A 17,182-nucleotide genomic window follows, 5' to 3' on the forward strand; every position below is an offset into this window, starting at 1 on the left:
CAAGGAACACGTGTTCCACAGTCTCTGGGCTCTTACACAGGTTGCAATCTTCACCCCACGGTACAGGCAAGCCCCTTCTCGCCAACCATGTCTTGACAGGAAGGGCATCGGTGTGTAATTTGAAAAAAAAAACTTTTGACTGAGCCCCGGATTGCCATCCTTTTCACACGGGCAAGCACATCACGGTCCGCGTTGTCAGGGTACAAAGCTCGATACAGTGGCACTGGAAATAGGGTGTCGACAAGGTCTCGCGATAGATGTTTTCGAGACACCGAGCTCAGATACTCCATAGAAAAACGCGCTCTGAGGAACTGGTGAGCGCATACAACCTCTTTGAGGAAACCGTTTACGCTTCCACAATAGCTGTCACACGACGAAACGATGAACTCTGGTAATGCGCGCCATAATTGCACTTGGATCACTGTTTGTAGAAAAGGGTTCGCCTGGTCCCGCAAAAACAGAAACCTTGACACCAGTTGCCGTATAAATAGGTGAGACAAACTTAGTCCTCCTGACCTCACACGACGGAAAAGGTTGTCTCGCCTGCACCGTTCCCACTTTGAATCCCAGATAAAAATAGCAAATACTCTGTGCATCCGCTGCAAATGAATGCGCGAGCAATGTAACAATTGTAATAGATACCAAATTTTGGCTACAAAGAATACATTGCAAATGGTAGCCCGCGCGAAAACAGAAAATTCTTTCCCATTCCACTTAGTTGCTTTGACACTCATCTTTTCCACTTCGTCCCGCCACAACTCATTGCTCTCTTGGTAGTGCTTCAGTGGCACTCCCAAGTATACGCCTGGCACCGTAGACCACTGAACGGTTTCGAACACAGGCGGAGCAACGTCCCAGTGCCCGTGCCAGATCCCCGCACTCTTTGCCCAATTTACAGCACATGCAGTTTGATTACAGTATTTTTTCGTGAGCTGGACAGCTTGTGAAACACTTTCACGGTCGTTACAAAAAATGACAACATCATCCGCGTACGCGAGAAGCTTTACTTCACACGCGTTTAAAGTAAAACCACGCACAGCACGACTGTTGATGACACTAAGGCAGAAGGGTTCAAGAAAGATAGCGAACAACAAAGGCGAGAGCGGACATCCCTGGCGGACCGATGCTAACACTGGAATACGTCTAGTCACGCCTTTGTTGATTATAAGGCTAGTCTTACAGTCCCTATATGCCATTTTTATCCCTTCTAAAATAATGTTGCCGACGCCGACGTGGTTTAAAATACAGAACAGTATTTCATGTGACACCCGGTCGAATGCCTTCTTGAGGTCTATTTGCAAGAGCGCTACTCTGCGTGTATCTCGGTCACAAAGCTCTAATACGCTTCGGGCTACATGAACGTTGCTCAGTATCGTGCGTCCCTTGATGCCACACGTCTGGTGCGCCCCCACCACGTCCGTGATTACCCCTCGCAGTCTCTTTGCAAGAATTTTCATTAAAATTTTATAATCCACGTTGGCTAACGTAATCGGCCTATAGTTGGCTACATTTCGCAATTTACACGGGTCTTCACTTTTTGGAATGAGGACTGTATGAGTAAAAACAAAGGAAGGGGGGAGTGCCCGGCGTTCGTAACACTCACGGTACACACGTAGCAAAAAACCGGCGATGTTGTTCTTGAACTGTCACGATCTTTCTCGAACGTGGACGAAGGGGGCCGAAGCACCCGCCGAGGAGAGACGACACGCAGCCTGGTTAAGGGTGGACGATGTCTGACCGGAGCGGCGTGCGCTCTACGGCGTTTATTGGGCGAGGTGATCAATGTTGCCCGCCGAGCCAGGCGGCCGCAGACGGGCGGACTGGAGGGGGGCGCCACTAACTTGTCACACTCCTCCCCCCCAGTTTGTTTTTTCTAAAACAAAATAACTAAATACACGACGCGCACGGCCGACACCATCTCGGCGTCTGGCCATGCAAAGTCCCGGCCTGTCGACGATGAAGGTCACCCCGGCGAGTAGCGGTCAGGTGGCCTCCTCTGCCGTGCACTCCGCCTGGGCACTGGTGTCGACGGGCCAGGTGTGGCAACGCCGGGCGCTGCCTGAATCGGTTGCGCTCCACCCGGTGGAGCTGCAGTGACCGGATTGGGGAGTGGCACCGGTCCAACTGGTGCCACAGGAGTGGCGACGCTCGTCGCCTCCGGGGTGGGTGGCGCTCCACTGGCCGCGACTGGTGCTGTCGTTGCGCCCCCTGCAGGCTGGTCCTCTGAAGAGACGGCCGAGGGTGGAAGCCAGGTCCCGAGGCGAGGCCTGACATGGTCGGCGTGCCGGTGCCAGGTGGTCCCGTCGGGCATGCGGACGAGCAGCGATGAGGCGCTCGCTGGTGAAACCACATGTCCGGCAGACCAGGGTGGGCCAGGACGGAAGTTCCTGGCGTACACCGACGCTCCCGGCTCCGGCAAAGGCCCGGGACGGCACCCTCGGTCAGCAGCCAGCTTCTGCTTCAGCTGCTTCAGGAGCGCCGAGGACCGGAGGTCTGGGTGCAAGACGTCCAAGGGTGTCTTGACCATCCGGCCCAGCAGAAGCTCGCAGGGGGCACGGCCAGTGACCTCATGGGGTGTGGTCCGGTACTGAAACAGTACCCGGGCCACCTGCGTTCGGAAATCCCCGGGCTGGCTCTTCTTGAGCTTGTCCTTGATAGTTTGGACCACTCGCTCGGCTGCACCATTGGAAGCAGGATGGTACGGCGGAACCAGCATCCGGCGGATCCCATTCCTCTGCAGCCAGTCCAGGTACTCGGCGCTAGCGAAAGCGGGACCATTGTCGGACACAATGATGTCCGGCAATCCCTGCGCCGCGAAGACCTGCCGCAGAGCCGCAATGGTCGCGCTTGCCGAGGGACTGGTGACTGGCAGTGCCTCCACCCACTTGGAGAAGGCGTCCACTACCACCAGGAAGTAGTGGCCCTTGAAGGGTCCCGCATAGTCCACATGCAAGCGGGACCACGGCCTCTGTGGGAACGACCAGGGGGTGATCTCCACGTGGCGCGAGGCTCGCTGGTTCTCCTGGCAGACCTGGCAGCCTTGCACCTGGTGCACGATGTCCTGGTCCAGGCCAGGCCACCAAACGTGCGACCGTGCCATCATCTTGGTCTTTTCAATGCCAGGGTGCCCCGCGTGCAGCAACTGCAGCACCTTGGCCCGGAGACTTTGTGGAATCACCACCCTGGAACCCCACAGCAGGCAGCCTTGCTCCAAGCTCAGCTCGGCGGTTTTGTGGCTGAACGCCTGGTGATGCAGCTCCTCCCCTCGGGCAACCGCCTTGACCACCTGAGACAGGACCGGGTCCCGGCTGGTCGCCTGCGCCACCGCAGTCCTGGTGAGCACCCCCGGGTAGGCCCGCTCCAGCAGGAAAACGTCAGCTGGCTCAGGAACGGCAGCAGGCACCTCCGGCAGGGGCAGGCGGCTCAGGGCGTCGGCAGGTCCCAGGTCCTTCCCAGGGCGGTAGACCAGCTTGTACCTGTAGGCTGCCAGCGTCAAGGCCCAGCGTACCACTCGAGGCGAGGCTTGCACTGGGACCGCCTTGTCAGGTCCCAGCAGCCCCAGCAGCGGCTTGTGGTCCGTGACTGCCTCGAACTGCCGGCCCCACAGGTACTGATGGAAGCGCTGGACCCCGAAGATGAGGGCCAAGCCTTCCTTGTCGAGCTGGCTGTAGCGTTGCTCCACCGCATGTAGTCGACGAGAAGCAAACGCCACAGGGCTTTCCTGACCATCCTGACCCCGGTGCGACAGGACGGCTCCTACCCCGTACGGTGACGCATCAACGGTGAGGACTACAGGCTTGGCCGGGTCGAAGTGCACCAGCACTGGAGCCTTAACGACAAGCTCCTTGCTGCGCTGGAAGGCCAAGTCCTGCTCCTTCTTCCAGGCCCACTGCTGCCCATCACGAAGCAGGCAATGCAGCGGCTCCAGATGCGTCGAAAGGTTGGGCAGGAACCTCCTGTAGAAGTTGATGAGGCCGAGGTAGCTCTGAAGCTCCTTCTTGCTCTTGGGCTTCGGCGCCTTGAGCACGGCCTCAATCTTGCGGGGTGCCGGGGCCAGGCCAGCCTGGGAGATGATGTGTCCCAGGTACTCCACGCTGGGGGTCAGGAACATGCACTTGTCCAGCCTCAGCTCGAGACCGGCGTCCTGTAGTCGTGTCAGGACTTTGCGCAGGTTCTGCAGGTGGTCCCCGTCGTCGGTACCGGTAACCAGGATGTCGTCCAAGTACACCGCCACGTGCCTCATGCCCCTGAAGAGGTTGTCCATCTCTCTCTGGAAGATGGCTGGGGCTGAGGCCACGCCGAACGGTAGGCGCGAGTACTGGAAGAGTCCCATGGTTGTTGAAATGGTGACATACTTCCGGGCGGCATCCTGGAGCACCAGCTGCTGGTAGGCATCTCGAAGGTCGAGCTTGGAGAACTTCTGTCCCCCGGACAGAGCCGACCAGAGATCTTCTACCCGAGGCAGCGGGTACTTTTCGACGGTAGCGACGGGGTTGATGGTGACCTTGAAGTCCCCGCAGATCCTGACGCGGCCGTCTCGCTTGAGGACTGGAACAATCGGTGCAGCCCACTCGGAAGTCTTGACGGGCACCAGGATACCCTCTCGCTGCAGCCGTTGCAGCTCCTGGGTGACCCCGTCCTTCAGGGCGAACGGCAGCGGACGCGGCTTGAAGAACCGAGGCCGGGCTCCCTCGGGAACGTGGATGCCAACCGTCGTGCCGGCGAAGGTTCCCACCCCTGGCTGGAACAGGGACTGGAAGTCGGTCAGGAGGCTCGGGACGTCCTTCACCACGTGCAGCGCAGCTTCTTGGTACTCCGGCAGCCGAACACCCAGCGAGTGAATCAAGTTCCGGCCCAGCAGCGTCGGCGACGACCCCTTGGTTAAGTAAAGGGGAAGGATTGCCTCCCTGTCGCCAAGGCGAACGCTGACTTGGGCCCGACCCTGGACCTGGGAAAGCTGCCCGGAGTAGCTGCGCAGCATGACGTCTGACGCCTCGATGGACACGCCGGGGAAGGTCCGCTTGAACAGCTTCCCGGGCATGACCGACACGCTGGCCCCTGTGTCCAGCTCCATGGTGATGGGGTGGCCGCAGATTTCGACGGACACCAAGTATGGTGGCACGGACGATGAAGGCTTACTCGTCTGCCACACGTCGAAAATCTGCGGGTCCTCGGCCACGACGTGGACCCTGGCTGAAGACGAACCCGGGCCTGGTGCCGCTCGTCCCCGCCGCGTTCTCTTGCGACGACCACCCTGGCCGCGGGCTTGGCTGGAACCCGGGCTTGAACCAGGCTGCTGCTGCTGCTGCTGCTGGCCGCCGCTCGTCCTCCCCCCTCGGCAGACACGTGCCAGGTGCCCAGTTCTCCCGCACGTGAAACATTGTGCGTGGACGAACTGGCACTGTGAGGGGGAGTGGGCAGCACCGCAGCGGCTGCAGGCACCGCTCCTTGTCGCCATCTTGTTCATCGCCGCTTCCGTCGACGGTGAGCCGGCCGCACGCGCTATCTCGCTGGGGTCCTTCGCTGCTGCTTCCATTGCCAGCGCTGCCTTCACCGCGTCGTCCAGCGAGGGGTCGGGGAGCTCCAGGAGTCTCGTCTGCATGGCGGAGTTGTTGATGCCGCAGACGAACCGGTCCCGGAGTAGCGAGTCCAACTGGTCGCCGAAGGCGCAGGTGCTCGCTAACCCTCGTAGCGCAGCGACGAACTGCCCGAGGGTCTCCCCGTCCTGGCGGCTCCGGTTGTTGAAGCGGAACCGCTCCATCAGCGTGGACGGCGCCGGGCTGAAGTGCGAGCGCAGCGTGGCGAGCAGCTCACCCAGCGTTTTGACGTGCGGCGTGGCCGGCTTGAGGAGGTCGAGAAGGAGGCTGAAGACGCGGGTCCAGCAGCTGGCCAGGAAGATGTCCCGTTGTTTCGCCTCCGGCGTGTCGTTCGCCCGGAAGAACACGTGGACTTGTTCTTCGTAGACTGGCCAGGCGGACCCATCTCCGTCGAACGGCTCGAGCCACCCGTACAGCGGCATGGCGACAGGAGCGGGGTGCGGTGTTCCGACTCTCTCGGCGGCGTGGGCCGAACCGTGCACGTTGGTGAGCTCCAGTGCCACGGTTCCTCGTCGCCAGTGTCACGATCTTTCTCGAACGTGGACGAAGGGGGCCGAAGCACCCGCCGAGGAGAGACGACACGCAGCCTGGTTGAGGGTGGACGATGTCTGACCGGAGCGGCGTGCGCTCTACGGCGTTTATTGGGCGAGGTGATCAATGTTGCCCGCCGAGCCAGGCGGCCGCAGACGGGCGGGCTGGAGGGGGGCGCCACTAACTTGTCACATGAACTTTTTAAAAAAGGCAGCGCTTAACCCATCGGGGCCCGGTGTCTTTCCGATTGCCATCTCGTCGATGGCTTCTAGTATTTCGGTGAAACTTATCTGCCCTTCTAAACGTTCTCTAGCGTCGCTGCTTATCTGTGGCATTGCCGACAGGAAGTTTCTCGCGAATCCTTCTTCATTTGGCACCCTCTGATTCAGCAATTCTTCGTAATAATCCACAAAAGCGTGCTCGATCAGCCCTGGGTCGCTCGTCGTGATGCCATGATAATCGACTTCGATAATTTCATTGACACGCCCGTATCTCCTTTCCGTAGCTAATGCACGCTTTGTCGGCGTCTCACCAGCGAGAAATCTTTCGGACCGCGACCGAACAATTGCACCCCTATAGCGTTCAGCCTCTATGACCTGCAGTTTACCTTTTACGTTATTTATGTCTTCGATGAATAACCCCGGCGTTTTACACTCCTCTAAAACCAACTGCCTCAGAGTGGCACGCAGATGGTTTTCCTCTCTTGCTTTTTCGTGCTTTAGGGCACCTGACCTTTCAATTGCGTCCATTTTTATTGCTAATTTGAACTCTTCCCATTTATAAACCCATGAACCACTTTTGACACTTTCTAATGTCTCAATCCGCCGTTTCACCGCGTCGGTGAACACTTCGTCATCTAAAAGCTTGGTATTCATTTTCCAGGTCCCCCAGTTAAATCTGGGTCGATCTTTCTTTTTGGCACCTATCTCAAAAGTCACCAGGCAGTGGTCACTAAAACTGATTTGGTGAACGAGGTAAACATCACACAGCGGGACAAGCTCTACGGAGACGTACGCCCTGTCTAGACGCGCGTGACTGTGCCCTTGGAAATGAGTAAACTGTACGCCTTTTGTGCCGGTCCCACAGTGCGCCACATCCTCCAGATCATGCTCATTTGCTAGCTCCCTCCAGACAGCACCGCTTCTGTCCCTGTGACGGCTTTGAGACGCCCTATCTTCGGGATCATAAGTGCAATTAAAATCGCCCAACACTATCAGAAACCTCTTACAGTTAAGATAGCTTGCGAGGCTTTCAAAGAAAGTGCACCGTTGTGCTTCTGAGTTCGGCGCGTACAAACAAATCACTCGGTACTCTTAGTCCGCCAAGCGGAAATCGCAAAGAACGAGGCGCCCATCATCGTGTGAGGTGACCTCCTCTACAGAAATACCCATTGAGTTCTTAATGAAGAGGCAGACGCCCCCCGACATCCCTACCGCATGGCGCATATGTTATAACGAGACTGGAAATGGCGCGCCATACAGTCTGTCAGCTCCTCGCTCTCAATTTTTGTCTCTTGCACGGCTATGACGTCTAAGTCCTTTTGAAGAAATATGCGCCTGAGCTGGTACTGCCTCCGTCTAGCTGAAAGCCCTCTTACGTTTAAGGTACCTATGCGTAGACAGGCCGCGTTCGATGCTATACTCTTGAGAGAAAGGAGCCTACAACACTATGCGGGCAGTCTAGCAGCCACTACTATCGAACGTCGAGGGTGTTCCCGCCTCTACTGAGACAATTGGCTCTCACGGTTACCGGGTGGCGATCGGCTCCGCGACGAATATCGGCCCTTTTTCCCGACGAGAGTCCACTGATGCTCTAGGCGACGAAGTGCCAGTTCGTCCGTGACTGCTGCCATGTCTGCCAATCTTCTCTTCACAGTGGTCGCGTCGTTATCCATGTCGTCGCTAAGAGCTGAAGCCGGCGTCGCTTCGGTGGTCCCATCCCGAGCGTTCTGTTCCGTTTCGTCCGTCTTTTCCATGTCGACTGTATCATCCTTCTGTGGCTGGTCGCTGACCACCGCAGCCCCAGGGGCACCCACACGTGTTGAATCCTCTGCCGACGGCTTCTTAGCTGTCGTTACCTTCGAGGTAGAGTCTCCTTTGGATCGACGTTGCTCCTCACATTCTTCGCTGGGGTCTGTAGCCCCCGGTGAAGACGTCGACGGCGCCAATCCTGTCGTAAGACGAACAGGAACCGATGGAGCCGCCGCACGCTCCGCTTCGTCCACATCCATCACGTGTTCGCTCGTTTCGTCATCGGCGTTCCGAGCACCCGCGGCCCGGGCGTAGGATCTGACACAATCCTGTCGCTCGTGGCCATACCCGCGGCACTCGCTGCAGCGAGGCGCCTTGCAGTCACGTCGAATGTGACCGGACCTCTTGCACCGCAGGCATTGCGGCGCTCGTCCCGGCACAACAACCAGCACGGCACCACCGGAGACCCGGAGCTGATGCGGCAGGCGTTCCAGCGATGTCCCTTCCTTCAGCGCTAGGGGTGCCACACACGTCGTTGTCTCGACATCTTCGAACCCGTCGATGTGCCACCTTTCACGGGTCTCTACACCACTCCACCTTGGCTTGCTGGCGTTTCCTACCTTTCTTATTAATGCATAAGAAACGAAATGTATCCAATCGGAGGTTAGGTGGAGTGGTGTAGAGGTTAGCCCACCCGACCGGACATTGGGAGGCCCAGAGTTCAAATCCTGGCTCTGCCGATTTTTGGCTTTCGGCGGGTTCCTGAAAACTTCAATTCTTTAATTCATTGGATTAAGTACGGTTCATTCATCTGCACATATTCGTTTATATCCTCCTCGGAGACCACGTACGATGGTGTGAAGTGCCCGTGTTGTATGTTCAATAACGTGGCTCTTGATTCTCGCAGATGATGATGATACCGTGTCTCTAAAAGCTCATAAACAAAGAATACTACATGTACACGGGACGGGACAAACAGTGGGAGGATTTCTGGAGCACAAACGAGCACGTACGACGTGACACAAAGCGTCGTACGCGTTCCACGCGGCGGCGTGTGTTTCCAGAACACCTCCGATTGGATACTGCCGCGCGCGCAGCTGGCCAAGTAGGCAGCGCGCGCGTGGCCTAACGGTTATCGCGCTTGCTTTCCACGCTGAAAGCCAGGGTTCGATTCCTGGCCGCGGAGGCACATTTTTGTTGACTCTGTAAAGTAATGTTCTGGTAAATTCGAGAACCATGTTGCTGATTCGAGGTTAGAATGTTCCACGCGCCAAACCTACGCCGAACGATCCAGAAACCCACGAGGGTACATAAGGGATTCCGCAAGGCGAGCGGAGTCAGTATCGCCCCAGCGTTCGACTCTGCTGCCACGCCGACTTCGGCGCCCGCGATGCTCTATTATAATCTTTTATACTCTTTTATTTTTGGCACAAGTTCGCCACATTAAACGTTTATTTCTTCCTGTTCATTTCTTGTTTATTGGTCACCACCCGTGACATTTTGGTGGAGGTGCGGGGTACCGCATGCCCGTGCAGCGTTCCCCACCCAGGGTCCGCAGTGCAAGCCCGATTCCAAGCCCGGTGAGAAGACCACTCAACGCGGAACCTGAAACTCGGACCAGTCGCCGCACCCAAGGTCTACACCCGGAATTCGGACTTCTGCCACCCTGGACCAGGCAGCCAACGAGGCCGACGATGGACAACCAGTCGTCGCAGAACCCGTCCGCCGCCGCCGTCGTATACCTTCCCGTCGCAACCCGGACTCCGACGCCATTCCACGGGGAGGTCCACGAGGACGTTGAAGATTGGCTGCAACATTACGAACGAGTTGCTCGCCATAACACATGGACTCCGGAGCAGTGCCTTCAGAACGTCTACTTCGCCCTGGAAGGCACGGCACGCACCTGGTTCGAGAACCACGAAGCGTCGATTTCGTCGTGGGAAGAATTCCAGGCCGAGCTGCGACGCACCTTTGCCAACCAGCACCGACGACAGCGTGCCGAAGAACTCCTGCGAGCGAGGACCCAAGGGCCGACCGAAAGCGTCACGAGCTTCGTCGAAGACGTTCTCCAGATGATGAATCGGGCCGACCCAAACTCTCCCGAAGAGAAAAAGCTCCGGGTCTTGATGCGCGGCGTCAAGGAAAACATTTTCGGAGGCCTTGTTCGGAACCCGCCTACCACCGTCGAAGGTTTCACCACAGAGGCCACCAACATCGAACGTGCCCTCCAAGCACGCGCCGCCCACTATCACCGAGTTCCCGGCGTCGCTGACTTCTCATCTTCCGGCTACAACCCCACGGACATCCGCGAGATAATCCGGGACGTCGTGCGGGAGGAAATCAGGAAGCTGCTACCTGCTGCCACAAGCCCGGCTACGCCCTCAGTCGCCGAGATTGTCCGCGAAGAACTGCAGCAGGCGCTACAGCCAGAAGTTCTCGCCAGCGCCGCTCCTGAACCACCGAAGCTGAGCTACGCCGCAGCTACCCGACGACCACCCCCTGCTCACACGTATACGGCGCCACCTCGACGTGAACCTCCAGCGCCGCAGTATTCCCGACGCCATGAAGATCGGGCGTACGTCCGCCCAGAACAAGCTGCGCCACGAAAGACCGACGTGTGGAGGACGGCCGATCGACGCCCGTTGTGTTATCACTGCGGTGAAGCCGGCCACATTTACCGTCGATGCCCCTACCGACAACTGGGGCTGCGCGGGTTCCACCCGAACGACCCGCGCCCAAGGTACGACGAACGTCCTCGTGACATCGAAGAGTATCTCCGACGTTCGCCATCTTCAACGCCGCTCCGTCGTGAGTCCCGCTCACCGTCGCCCAGACGTTCAGCGTCTCCAGCGCCACGACCCCGCCGAGAGAGCCTGTCGCCCTTGCGTCGCCGGGAAAACTAAGTGCGGCAACGACTGGAGGTGGCGTTGCCGAAGACGACCGTAGTAAAGAGCCTCCAAGAACGACGGAGCGCTCCCACTTTCTCGACGCTACGGATCACAACGACGTCCCTGCATCGGTGTCCAACAACCTGAACGTTATAATCGACGGCCACGACGTATCGGCACTTGTGGACACCGGAGCAGACTACTCAGTCTTGAGTGGGAGGCTCTCTCGTCGCCTGCGAAAAGTGACAACGCCGTGGGAAGGCTCTCAAATACGAACCGCCGGTGGGCACCTCATCACACCAGTCGGGCGATGCACTGCTCGCGTCGAGATCCACGGTGAGACGTGCCCTGTGAAGTTCGTCGTTCTGCAAGACTGTTCGAGGGACGTTATCCTCGGAATGGACTTCCTCTGCGAGTATGGCGCCGTCATCGACCTCGGAGCAAACCGGTTGACGCTACGAAAACCGATTTCACCACCGGAGGAACCCAAAGCGACGTCATCTGCGGTCCGAGTCCTCGCCAGCCACGTTAACTTACCGCCACGGTCGAATGTTTTCGTACCCGTCGGGATCACCGAAGCTTCCTCTGGCGAAGTTCTGCTCGAAGGAAGCCTCCAGTTACTTCTTGGAAGAGTAATAGGCGTCGCAAGAGGAGTTGCTGAACTTCAGGATGGCCGCACTGTGGTCCTCGTTACGAACTTCCGAAATGAAGCGCAACACCTCACAAAAGGTGCAGCCGTGGGCCAGGTCGAGGAACTTCGAAACTCCGCCGCTATCGCCGCCATTACTGACGAATCCTCGCCACCTCAGCAAAAGAGTACGTCGCCAGTGCAGCTCGACATTGACCCTAAGCTTTCGGGCCGGAAACGACGGCAGCTGCTTAACCTTCTCACCGAATACCGGGATTGCTTTGCGACGTCGTCGAAGGTACGCCAAACCACCGTTGCGAAGCACCGCATCGTTACCGAGGACGACGCACGCCCTGTGCATCGATCGCCTTACAGAGTCTCCGTTAAAGAAAGGGAGGTGATCCGGGAGCAAGTTCAAGAGATGCTGAACGACGACATAATCCAACCTTCAAGCAGTCCGTGGGCCTCCCCAGTCGTACTGGTTAAGAAGAAGGACGGAACGCTTAGGTTCTGCGTGGACTACCGGCAGCTGAACGCGGTGACGAAGAAAGACGTCTATCCACTCCCCCGCATCGACGACACGTTAGACCGGCTGCGCCACTCCCGATACTTTTCATCGATGGACCTGAAGAGCGGCTACTGGCAGATCGAAGTCGACGAGCGGGACCGAGAGAAGACAGCTTTCGTCACACCGAATGGGCTGTACGAGTTCAAGGTGATGCCCTTCGGACTGTGCACGGCGCCAGCAACTTTCCAGCGTGTCATGGACATCGTACTGGCAGGACTGAAGTGCCAGAGCTGTCTCGTCTACCTCGACGACGTCGTTGTGTTTTCCAGCGACTTCGACGAGTACCTGCGACGACTGCGAGCTGTTCTCCAAGCCATACGGACCGCCGGACTCACCCTGAAGCCGTCAAAGTGTCGGTTCGCCAATGACGAGCTGAAGTTCCTAGGTCACGTGGTCAGTAACGAAGGCGTTCGCCCCGACCCAGAGGAGACTCGCGCCGTCGCAGCATTTCCAGCGCCGGCAGACAAGAAGGCCGTGCGAAGGTTCCTTGGGCTATGTGCCTACTATCGGCGCTTCGTTCGAGATTTCGCGAGGATTTCCGCACCGCTCACAAGCCTCACGAAGGACGCCGAGAAGTTCGAATGGGCCGAGGGGCAGCAGCAGGCATTCGACGAGCTGAAGCGACGACTGCAGGCGCCTCCCGTTCTTGGACATTTTGACCAGGATGCGGAAACCGAGATTCACACGGACGCAAGTAACGCAGGACTTGGCGCGGTACTGGTTCAAGTACAAGAAGGCACCGAGCGAGTCATCGCCTACGCAAGTCGGACATTGTCCAAGGCGGAGCGAAATTACTCCACGACTGAAAAAGAATGCCTTGCGGTCGTCTGGGCGATCACGAAGTTTCGTCCGTACTTATACGGAAGCCCGTTCCGCATAGTCACGGACCACCATTCGCTCTGCTGGCTTTCGAATATCAAGGACCCGTCAGGACGCCTTGCGCGATGGAGTCTCCGACTACAAGAGTTCAGCATGACCGTAGTCTACAAGTCAGGCTGCAAGCACAGCGACGCCGACTGCCTGTCCAGAGCTCCCGTCGAAACACCTTCCGACAGCAGCGACGACGATGACGACGAGTGTTTCCTGGGCGCAGTGAACAGCGACGACATGGCCCGACGTCAGCGAGACGATACTGAGCTGCGCGCACTAATAGAGCACCTGGAAGGGCGTGGGAGTGCCATACCACGCGGTTTTTCACAAGCCCTGCGACCTTCGCCATTAGACAAGGTGTACTCTACAAAGAGAACTTCGGGAACAACAACTCGACGTGGCTGCTGGCAATCCCGATCGACCTTCGGGAGGAGACCTTCCAAGCCTGCCACGACGACCCGACGTCCGGACACCTTGGTTACAGCCGGACACTGGCCCGTATTCGTGAAAAGTATTACTGGCCCAAGCTCCCCAAAACCGTTCACCTATACACACGATCATGCCATGAATGCCAGCGACGAAAGAAGCCTCCAACGAAGCCGGCCGGACTCTTGCAGTCCATTCCTCCGCCAACGGCACCCTTCCAACAGATCGGAATGGATCTACTTGGCCCTTTTCCGCCGTCGACGTCGGGAAATCGCTGGATCATCGTCGCCACAGATTATCTTACGCGGTACGCCGAAACGAAAGCCCTTCCTTCCGGAACTGCTGTGGAAGTTGCCAAGTTTTTCATTGAATCCATCGTCCTCCGGCACGGCGCTCCTGAAGTCCTGATCTCAGACCGTGGATCATCGTTCATGGCCCAGCTGACACAAGAAGTCCTTCGTCTCAGCCACACCAGCCATCGTCGCGCTACGGCGTACCACCCTCAGACCAACGAGCTGACGGAAAGACTCAATAAGACCTTCGCCGACATGATTTCCATGTACGTCGACGTGGAGCACAAGACATGGGACGAGGTGTTGCCGTATGTCACCTTTGCCTACAATACGGCCGTGCAAGAAACCACCGGGGTTACACCCTTTCAACTGGTTCATGGTCGCAAAGTGACGACAATGCTGGACGCAATGTTACCCCACGAACCGGCTGTCGACGGAAGCGACGACGCCCAGGTGGTTGCCCAACGGGCAGAAGAAGTCCGCCAGCTCGCCAGACTCCGGATTCAAGCCCAACAACGTATCGACACTGGCCGCTACAACCTTCGTCGCCGGGACTTCCACTTCCAGCCCGGAGACAGGGTGTGGGTATGGACACCTATCCGCCGCCGTGGTCTCAGCGAGAAACTCCTGAAACGCTACTTTGGACCCTACAAAGTGCTTCGTCGACTCGGTGATCTGAACTACGAGGTGATGCCCGACGGAACACGGACTTCCTCACGCCGCCCTCCAAGACCGGAAGTCGTCCACGTCGTGCGACTGAAGCCGTACTACGCTCGATAGGACTGTGGACCTTATGTGTTCCAAATGACTCTTTAGTTTACCGTCCTTTTTATTTGCTTTGCTTTGTTTTTGGGTTGCATCGGGACGATGCACTTTTTTAAAGGGGGGAGTAATGCCGCGCGCGCAGCTGGCCAAGTAGGCAGCGCGCGCGTGGCCTAACGGTTATCGCGCTTGCTTTCCACGCTGAAAGCCAGGGTTCGATTCCTGGCCGCGGAGGCACATTTTTGTTGACTCTGTAAAGTAATGTTCTGGTAAATTCGAGAACCATGTTGCTGATTCGAGGTTAGAATGTTCCACGCGCCAAACCTTCTACGCCGAACGATCCAGAAACCCACGAGGGTACATAAGGGATTCCGCAAGGCGAGCGGAGTCAGTATCGCCCCAGTGTTCGACTCTGCTGCCACGCCGACTTCGACGCCCGCGACGCTCTATTATTATCTTTTATACTCTTTTATTTTTGGCACAAGTTCGCCACATTAAACGTTTATTTCTTCCTGTTCATTTCTTGTTTACTGGTCACCACCCGTGACAATACATTTTGTTTCTTGTGCATTAATAAGACAAGTAGGAAACGCCAGAAAGCCAAGGTGGAGTGGTGTAGAGGTCAGCACACCCGACCGGACATTGGGAGGCCCAGAGTTAAAATCCTGGCTCTGCCGATTTCTGGCTTTCGGCGGGTTCCTGAAAACTTCAATTCTTGAATTCATTGGATTAAGTACGGTTCATTCATCTGCACATATTCGTTTATATCCTCCTCGGAGACCGCGTACGATGGTGTGAAGTGCCCGTGTTGTATGTTCAATAGCGTGGCTCTTGATTCTCGCAGATGATGATGATACCGTGTCTCTAAAAGCTCATAAACAAAGAATACTACATGTACACGGGACGGAACAAACAGTGGGAGGATTTCTGGAGCACAAACGAGCACGTACGACGTGACACTAAGCGTCGTACCGCGTTCCACGCGGCGGCGTGTGTTTCCAGAACACCTCAGATTGGATACATTTCGTTTCTTGTGCATTAATAAGACAAGTAGGAAACGCCAGAAAGCCAAGGTGGAGTGGTGTAGAGGTCAGCACACCCGACTGGACACTGGGAGGCCCAGAGTTCAAATCCTGGCTCTGCCGTTTTTTGGCTTTCGGCGGGTTCTTTGATTCATTGAATTAAGTACGGTTCATTCATCTGCACACATTCGTTTATATACTCTTCGGAGACCACGTACGATGGTGTGAAGTGCCCGTGTTGTATGTTCAATAACGTGGCTCTTGATTCTCGCAGATGATGATGATACCGTGTCTCTAAAAGCTCATAAACAAAGAATACTACATGTACACGGGACGGAACAAACAGTGGGAGGATTTCTGGAGCACAAACGAGCACGTACGACGTGACACTAAGCGTCGTACCGCGTTCCACGCGGCGGCGTGTGTTTCCAGAACACCTCAGATTAGATACATTTCGTTTCTTGTGCATTAATAAGACAAGTAGGAAACGCCAGAAAGCCAAGGTGGAGTGGTGTAGAGGTCAGCACACCCGACTGGACACTGGGAGGCCCAGAGTTCAAATCCTGGCTCTGCCGTTTTTTGGCTTTCGGCGGGTTCTTTGATTCATTGAATTAAGTACGGTTCATTCATCTGCACACATTCGTTTATATACTCTTCGGAGACCACGTACGATGGTGTGAAGTGCCCGTGTTGTATGTTCAATAACGTGGCTCTTGATTATCGCAGATGATGATGATACCGTGTCTCTAAAAGCTCATAAACAAAGAATATTACATGTACACGGGACGGGACAAACAGTGGGAGGATTTCTGGAGCACAAACGAGCACGTACGACGTGACACTAAGCGTCGTACCACGTTCCACGCGGCGGCGTGTGTTTCCAGAACACCTCCGATTGGATACATTTCGTTTCTTGTGCATTAATAAGACAGGTAGGAAACGCCAGAAAGCCAAGGTGGAGTGGTGTAGAGGTCAGCACACCCGACCGGACATTGGGAGGCCCAGAGTTCAAATCCTGGCTCTGCCGTTTTTCGGCTTTCGGCGGGTTCCTGAAAACTTCAATTCTTTGATTCATTGGATTAAGTGCGGCTCATTCATCTGCACATATATATATGTAAGGCATTGGTATATTTTTTCAGCATCACATTATCAACTAATTTAATTATTAATAAAAAAATATCAAAAGCACTATTAAACACACTTTGAAATCTGCTACCCACTCGACTAAAAATTTTTAAGTTTAGGTCACCGGGACTAAAATATACACTTCTAATCTTTTCTTGAACATGCAGATTCTTCGACCTCGGCGTACTATTTCAACAATATTTGGGGTGCTTATTTATAACGTCTGATAACTGGTAATCAAGTTTAATCAAACTATCGTCAAAATGGTGAGTTATATAGAGCGTCCCTCTGAACAACCGCCTTAAAAAAGAGTCTGCTATTGCTTGTTTTATCATAGATTCAAATGCAGTCAAAGACTAAGCTACACAAGCACAAACACGCATACTAAAATCGCAAGGACATGGTGCATGGTTTGTGCTGGATTGCTTTGACCGGTGACAACAAACGCACTATAATTTTTAGAGCTCCGTGACATGGTGTTCTTTGGCTCTGCTTGACTGGC

The sequence above is a fragment of the Ixodes scapularis genome, unplaced genomic scaffold (genome assembly GCF_016920785.2).
Source record: "Ixodes scapularis isolate PalLabHiFi unplaced genomic scaffold, ASM1692078v2 PGA_scaffold6__148_contigs__length_123643588, whole genome shotgun sequence".
Lineage (NCBI taxonomy): Eukaryota > Metazoa > Arthropoda > Arachnida > Ixodida > Ixodidae > Ixodes > Ixodes scapularis.